The following is an 8,324-nucleotide window of genomic DNA, read 5'->3' on the forward strand; positions in this document are numbered from 1 at the left end:
AGATACCTTTGGAGGAGCCGAATTCTTTGTTACCTTCTTAGAGTGTTGCAAAGGAACTTCTTCAATAGCTTCTTCCTCATAAGGGAGGTCTTCCACATATCCATCAACATCCTTATCCACTTGAATTCCACTTCTTGACGAATCTTCACAAGCTTTGTTCCCCTTCTTATCTTCACTAACTTTAGTCGATGGTACCATGGGTAAGATTCCCTCTTCACCATTCATTTCCAACCCATTCCCCTTGGGATCTTCATCAACTTCCACCTCAAGGTCCTTGTAGGGGTCCTCAAGCTCTAAACCGCTTCTCAACACTACCGCATGCGCGTGGTGGTTATTTGAGGCGTCCTCGGAGCTTTGACCTTGGGCTAATAGACCACCGGGCGGCCTTTGAGGGTTAGCAATAGCATGAGAGGCCATCCTTGATTCCATTTCTCTAATGTCTTTAAGGAAGGTAGCCCTCAAGTTTGCTTGTTCTTGTTGGGTTGCCTTAGCAAAATTAGCCATTTCTTGACTATGTTGAAGTTGCATGTTCTTTATCATCTTCAAAAGCTAATTTTGTGAGAGCTCACCTTGGGGTTCTTGATAAGGTTGGTTGGCTATGGGTAGAGGGAACCCATAGTCATACCGAGTGTTGGAACCTTGGTTATTGTTTTATCCCCCTTGGAAGTTAGCTCTAGGACCATTGTTGTTGAGGTTTGATCCTTGTCCTTGTTCTTGAAACCCTTGAACATACCCTTGCCCAAATCCTTGATTTGCTTGGTTCACTTGATTCCCTTGGTAAAACCCTTGGTTGCTTTGATTTCCACCAAAATCTTGGTACCCTTGTGGTTGGTTACCATAGTTTTGGTTTTGATTGTTGCTTGGCCATTGGTTTTGATTTCCGGGGTTAGTCCTTTGGTTGGGGAATGTTCCCCTATGTTGAGAAAAACCGGGTGGATTATTTGGGGCTTGTGGTTGAAGGTGTTGTGGGTTTTGAACATTGGTACTTTTGTAGCTAAAATTGGGGTGGTTCCTCAAACCGGGATGGTAGAAGTTAGTGTTTGGATTGTAGACATTGGGATTGTTGTAGGGTGGTCTTGGTGGTCTTGTATTGTTGTTATAGCTTTGGAAAGCATTAACATCTTGAACATTCTCTTCATAGCCATCGTTATAGTTGTTGGCACACAAATCAAAGGTATGACCGCTCCCTCCACAAAGCTCACAACTTGAAGTTTGAACCACTTCCTCCATGCGTGGCCCATGTGAGGTTGTGGCTTGGTGCACTTGATTTCTTTGTAGCTTTTCAAGTTGTTTTGTGAGTAAGTCGAGCTTGGCATTTGTCTCGGAGTTGGAGGGGTTTTCCTTAGGGAACTTGCCATTCCTTCTTAGCATGTTTCCTCTCGACCCATAGTTTGCTTCCGAGTCTACCATTTTCTTGATCAATGCCGTGCCTTCTTCATCATTCAAGTGATCAAATCCTCCCCCCGCGGAGGCATTTACCATCTCCTTAGTCCTAGGTAGCAAAGTTTGAAAGAATGTTTGAGTGATGTACCATTCCGGGATTCCATGATGGGGACAACTTGCTATTAAGTCTTGATATCGGTCCCAAGCTTCACCTAAAGACTCCCCGTCTTCTTGTTGAAATGTATGAATCTCATTACGGAGCATTGCGGTCTTTGATGAAGGGTAATATTTTGCCATGAATGCTTTAGCCAAGGCATCCCATGTCGTGAAGGTATCCGGGGGGTGAATGTTCAACCACCGGTCCGCCTTGCCCGTCAATGAAAACAGAAACAACATCATTCTCAAGGTGTCCTCGGACACCCCATTCTTTTTCATCATTGAAACCTTCCTCTTAAACTTCCGGAGGTGAGCATGAGCATCCTCTTCAATATGCCCCCCGAACAAATCCTTCTCAATCAACCCGACTTGGGCGGGATGCATTTCAAAGTTGTTTGGGGCCAAGGTGCCAAAATTAATATGGTTACATGAATCATTATGGTTAGGCCAATTGTAATCTCGTAGAGCCATTTGTGGTGGAGGATTTGGTATATGAGGGGGTGGTGATTGAGGTTGGTTATTTGGAATAGGGAAGTTGTGAAAAGGGTTTTCTAGTAGATTCTCAATTGTGATGTTTGGTTGAAGTGTGGTTGTGGTATCAATATTTTGTGGGGTGTGTGAGTTTGGTTGATCAATGTTTGCTTGTGGAGGGTTCCGAACTCTATCAAGGGTCCTTGTCCTCAAGGTCCTAAAAAGCCTCTCGGGGTCGGAATTGAAGAGTAGAGCTTGGTGGTTCCTTCTAGGCATGCACTCAATAAACCGTTAGTCTCCTAGTGTTTTTACACACTAGGGGAGGGCAAGAAATCACACACTCTACAATGAAACACACAACTACTAAAACAAACTAACAAGTGAGATAAGACTAAAGCAAAGACTCTTAATAAACTAAATATAACCTAACGCCATCCCCGGCAACGGCGCCATTTGATGTGCAAGATTTTATGATAGGGTCAAGTCTCTTACCATCAACAATATATAACCCAATTTAGTGCGTAAATCGGAGTCGAACCACAAGGATGGAGGGGTTTCTACTTAGTCTAAATAGGAGTCTAGTTTAGTCACAAATGAAGGGAAGTGAGTTGGTTTAAACTACTAGTTGTAACTAATGCAAGCAATCAAGAGGTAATGTATACGATTGATTAAAGGCTAGGGTTTTCGGGTTTATCTAAATGGTTTAAGGGCAAACAAGTCGATTCAAGGAGTCTATGATGAGGTTTGTCCTAGGATGAAAATCAATCTCTTGATTGTCCTAAAGGTGATTACCAACTCTCATTGAGCAACACACCATTCTAAAGCATGCAACAAGACCACCACAAACTCTCATTCGATGGAGGAATTAAGCAACTATGACAAAAAGCACAAGTTCTCACTCACACAAATCATCAAACACCTTGTGTGCATTACTAAGAAAGACAAACACTTCACCAAAGACTCAAAATAATCAAACTATCATGCCCAAAAATCCCATTTAGACTCCCCTTAAACCCTAGAAGGGTTACTACTCACTCATGTTCAAATTATTCAAGCAAATAAATGGAAAAGAACAAATAACAAAAAGAGATGACATGGTAAATATTCCAACAATTATGAAAGACTACTTAAAATGTAAACAATTGATTAAGCAAGTAAATAAGAGAAGAGATGTACCAACAAGAGTAAAGATGATTGCTTTGATTGAATAAATGAAGGAAATCCTCCAAAATCTCTCAATACAATCCCAAAAACCAAGTGTAAACAATTGATAATTACTAATACTAAGCTAATTTTACTAAATGATTAACAATAATTATGGAAAGATTAAAGCTTGATTAAGGAAAGATTACAATAATTAGGGAAAGTTTTCAGATCTGGGGTTGTGTCTAGAAATGGTTAAGGGAGGGGGTATTTATAGTCTCCCCTTGGATTTTGGGGGAAAAGAGGAGAAAAGAGGAGAAAGCCCAAAATCCGTCAGCTGCTGCTTCCTGCCGGTGGACTGGCTACCGGTTCGCCTACCGGTAGCGAGGTCAAATAAAATTGAAGTCGAAAATTTGAGAAATAGCTGGTAAGTGTGTTCTGCCGGTGGACCGGATGTCGGCCTGCCGGCAGAACACGGTCTTCAAAATCTTCAAATTCTTCAATTGCTGCGTTCTACCGGTTGGCCGGCTACCGGCCTGCCTGCCGGTAGCGAGGCCAAATTCTTTTTCTCCTCTAATTCCAATTCAACTCTAGCTGCTATGTTCTACCGGTGGGCCGGCTGCCGGCCTGCCGGTAGAACACAGCCTTCAGCATCTTTTCATTCTTCTCTTGGCATTGTTAGAGGGGGTGTTCTGCCAGTGGCAGGACCGGCTGCCGGTGTGCCGGCAGAACACACTTCTCAGCCTTTTTCAACTCCTTTTCTTCTCAAGCTAACACGAGCTAGCTCCTCCACTCGGTCTTCATTCCATCTTGCCTTTTCCAAGGCCAATTCCCTACAAAAGAGTACGGGGAGTCATAATATCGAGGTACATGGAATAAAGGGCAAAACACGAGCGAGAGTGGGCTAAAAACGCGCTAAAGAAGGCAAAATGCATGAGAAACGGGAGGTGAAATGGCGTAAACTAACCACATATCATGCGTCCACCGGTTTCTCACCTCCCTTACCCACGTTCTTGAGTGCCTTCATGAGCGCATCTTGCTGCTCAATCATACGAGCAATCTCATCCACAGACATCTCAGAAGCTTGGATGTAAGCAATTGACCTCTTTGGCGGCATTTTGAGCTGATATAACCAAGCAAACGTAAGCACATAGCCTACGACTCAAAATAAACAAAACCCTCCGCCAAAGAAGTACTCGACCGAGTACTGTGAAACACTCGGTCGAGTAAGGACTACTCGGTCGAGTAATGATACTACCCGGCCGAGTATTCCACTCCAGTAGCCAACCTCAAAAACACATAAAACACACTCGGTCGATTATACGTGTTACTCGGCCGAGTATGCGTCACTCGGTCGAGTACCCCTCTTACTCGACCGAGTGATCACAACCAGTAGCTACTGCTTCATATAATCAACAAACACTCGGTCGAGTGCTTTATTACTCGGCCGAGTATCCCCTACTCGGTCGAGTACCCGCCATGCTCGGCCGAGTCATGCCAAAAATGAGCTATATACTTATGGGAAACATACTTAAACATGCAATTCGATATCCCAACACTTTACTACCCTTCAAAAGTCAAGTAATAAATCATATATCATGCTCAAAGTCTATCATGTTCAAGCTATGTAATTCACTTTCTCATTTCATCCAACAACTTCACAAAAACCACAGTTACAAGTACCACACACTTTACTCCACACACATAACGATTCCCAAGACACCCCCATGTTGACCGGCTCGAAATCGTAAGGGCCTCAATGCGACTTCAGGACGTCTCCTAAGTCTTTGTGGTAGCTCCAAACAACTCTCCCCGGGTTCATTTTATTTAGACTCCCTGTGTTCATTAGGTTCATTGGTTTTAGGTTCCAGAATCGTCGCTCTGATACCACTTTGTAACACCCCCACATACCAAGGAGCCTTACCAAGGACCACCCTAGCATGAGAGACTGTTACCATCTCGGTTGCCCGAGGCTAGTATATCAAAAGTAACCATTCCAAAACATTTATTAAAGTATATAAAGTTAACTATTACATTGTCTCAAAACCAAACCAAAAGAAATGTTTACTAATCTCAAACAACTGAAATCAAAACAGCTAAAATCGTAACAGCGGAAGCTAGACTCGAAATGATGACATCCCATCTCGTCCCCATAGCTAAAGACAATCATCACCTGTCACAATCTGCTCACCATTCCCGAATGGCTCACGACAGGTTTACAAAACAACAACGGGGTCAGTTCACTGCATAATTAAAGTAAGACAAAATACAACAATGTCAAAAGCAACTGTTTTACAATCATCTTCAATTCACAATCACATCTCATAACTGACTACACACTTAAGTGTGTAGTCCTGCCAGATTACTGCCGCGACAGATAATCCTCACCGCCAGTGGGGGACCGCAACCTTGCCCACCTAAGCCCCGCTCGTCACAACGAGCAACAACCCATGTTCCTTAATGTGCACATCCCCTCTTGTGGCGGGTTCCACAAGGGGCGAATCAAGGGCGTGAAGCCACTCCCGCAAGTGACTCCACTCAGCCGAGGACGCACCTCACAATCATAGTCCAACCATTACATCTCAAATACTCCAGAATACAATCAACAACAATATTATCACATCAATTAAATCACAACATCAATCTTAAATCAATTACGCATTCAACTGAGCAGGGAAACCCTACCTTAACAAAAATCCGATCACGATTCAACAAGGAAGCTAGAACTACTCTTCTACGAATTCTCCACCTAACAACAACCATACAATCCAATCACAACATGAAAAACAACCCCTTTCCCCAAATTCCAATCACTAGGTTAAAACCCTAAAAGACAAAACCGACAAAGCCATAAGACTAGCGACTTACCGATGAAACCGACACAAGAGACACAAGAGAGAAATGAACAAGGACTCATGAACAATCGACGATCTTGGGAGAGATTAGAGATTATTAGAGTTACGTAGGAATGTTTAGATTTTGTTAAAAGTGAAAAGTGAAACAGTAAATCGTAATTTATAACTCTACTCATCTTTAATCAAACCGCGGAAACAATCTTCGTCAGACCGGATACTCGGTCGAGTATTGAGTATACTCGGCCGAGTATCCCTTACTCGGTCGAGTATTACCATACTCGGCCAAGTATTCCTGGACAGTAGCCTGACCAGAAACACATGACGCATTACTCGGCCAAGTAAGCCTTATTCGGTCGAGTAACAGGACTTAGAAAAACGTAGTATTACAGACCATTGTCCACTAAAATATTTTTTTCTCCCAAACCGTAAAACTTTTGAACATGATACCACCGGCATTGGATAGCTAACTCCTTAGGTTATCACTCATAAAAACTTCGACCTTAGACGATAAACAGAGATCAAACGGCAACTAAATCAAATAGGGGTAAAATCTGACAGAATAAGGTTCAGCTCTAGGTTCCTTTTTACTAGGTCATAAGCGCTTATTAACACCCTCCTATACATGTATTAATACAACTTGGTCATCATACTTCACACACGACTAGCATCCACTCTAAAGCATTCCTATCAGAAGTTTAATCATTTCATAATATTGTAAATAACATGGTTTCGGGATTCACATAACCGCCTATCACTAGACATGATACTACTATCACAAAACATCCAACCACACAATCAATATCGATTCAAAATTACATTCATGCTCAGGATCAAAACAATTCATCATCAAATCCTTATTTCATCCATTAAACAATATTAATTCTCATCTCATGGCCAAGCCAACAATCATTCATAATACTTACCGTAATATTTCCATGTAACAATGTTAGTAATTTCATATCAAATATCCTATAACATTTACCTCATTATAACTACCCCATACTCTCAAGTATTCTCTCAAGGTTCCCGGTTCAAAACTGAGAGGGCCATGGTACAAATTAAGGTGCGCTTCTTAACCGCACTAAGAGGGGCTCTTAACAGTTTATACCCGGGGGTTCATTTTATTTAGACACATCCTAAGTTCATTATTGTTCATTGGTTAGGCCTGAGGATCGTTCTCTCTGATACCACTTTGTAACACCCCTATTTATTCAGGAGCCTTTAGCAAGACATCCCAAGTAAATATGAGCGTTACCATCTCGGTTTCCCGAGGTAGTGAATAACAAAGTACAACAAATCAAAGTACTTTAGATAAAATTTAGCGATTACATATTTATTACAACTTAACCAAACTAAAAACTCAATATAAAATTAACTACAACTCGCAACGGAAATAAATAAAGTGATTAATAAACTAAATGGTCTAGACTTCTAGGTAGACTGGCCGGGTCCTCACGCATCCCCATCAACTCCTAGCCAGCTAGTCTCAAGCACCTGCAAGTCTGCTCCCCATTTATGGTTCATCACAGGTGTACACGAATACACGGTCAACCTCGCGGTTGAGTAGGATAACAATCTCAAGATAGATAATATAAATAGTATAAAGATTCAAACACAAATGCCAAATCAACTGTTCTCATAATTCAGCCCTCAACCTTCCGTTGAGTCACAATTTAGCCCTCAACCACCAGTTGAGTAGACACACCAGAGACAAGTCTATAGAACCAGCCTGGGCCTTACACCACCACCAAGGTATTAAACAGTGTATGCCAGTAAGTTTATAATACATCACTCAAAGGCTCTTACCATGATGTCTACCTCAGCCAGTAAGTTTATATCACATCACCCGAAGGCTCTTACCATGATGTCTGCAGGGCTAAACCTGATTACCAAATCATAACCAAGCCAACAGATGCAACAACGATGACTATTAACCACACCAATCTCAAAGATAACCCAACCAAAAGCTATTAACCACAATGTGTTAGACATATAATAATCCAATCCAAGACAACACAATCCAGTAATCACAGCACCCAGTTAAAACAAGATACACAAATAAGAAAGTCTAGTATAATCGTTATCCTACCTTTTCAGCAAATACTCCCAAATAGCAATCCAAGCAAAGCAAAGTAATTAAATAACTCTTCAACAACCCGTCACCTAACAATCATAATAATTATAATTACTAACTAATTAACTATGTAACACAATTAAACTAATTATAAATTAATTATATAAATTATATTATTACGTAAAGTATTAATTTTAAAAACCTGTCTCAACCCAACTCAAGTCCCGACCCATAACTAAAAC

General features: G+C 41.5%; 1 non-coding gene across 1 annotated transcript; it reads left to right on the plus strand.

Annotated features, from left to right (window-relative positions):
• The first annotated feature begins 1,540 nt into the window (after nucleotides 1-1,540).
• On the plus strand, nucleotides 1,541-1,647 carry LOC141609551 (small nucleolar RNA R71). Its single transcript, XR_012527471.1, has one exon. It is a non-coding gene; the product is annotated as a small nucleolar RNA R71 (small nucleolar RNA).
• The last annotated feature ends 6,677 nt before the right edge of the window (nucleotides 1,648-8,324 follow it).

This window comes from Silene latifolia, chromosome 10 (genome assembly GCF_048544455.1).
Source record: "Silene latifolia isolate original U9 population chromosome 10, ASM4854445v1, whole genome shotgun sequence".
NCBI lineage: Eukaryota > Viridiplantae > Streptophyta > Magnoliopsida > Caryophyllales > Caryophyllaceae > Silene > Silene latifolia.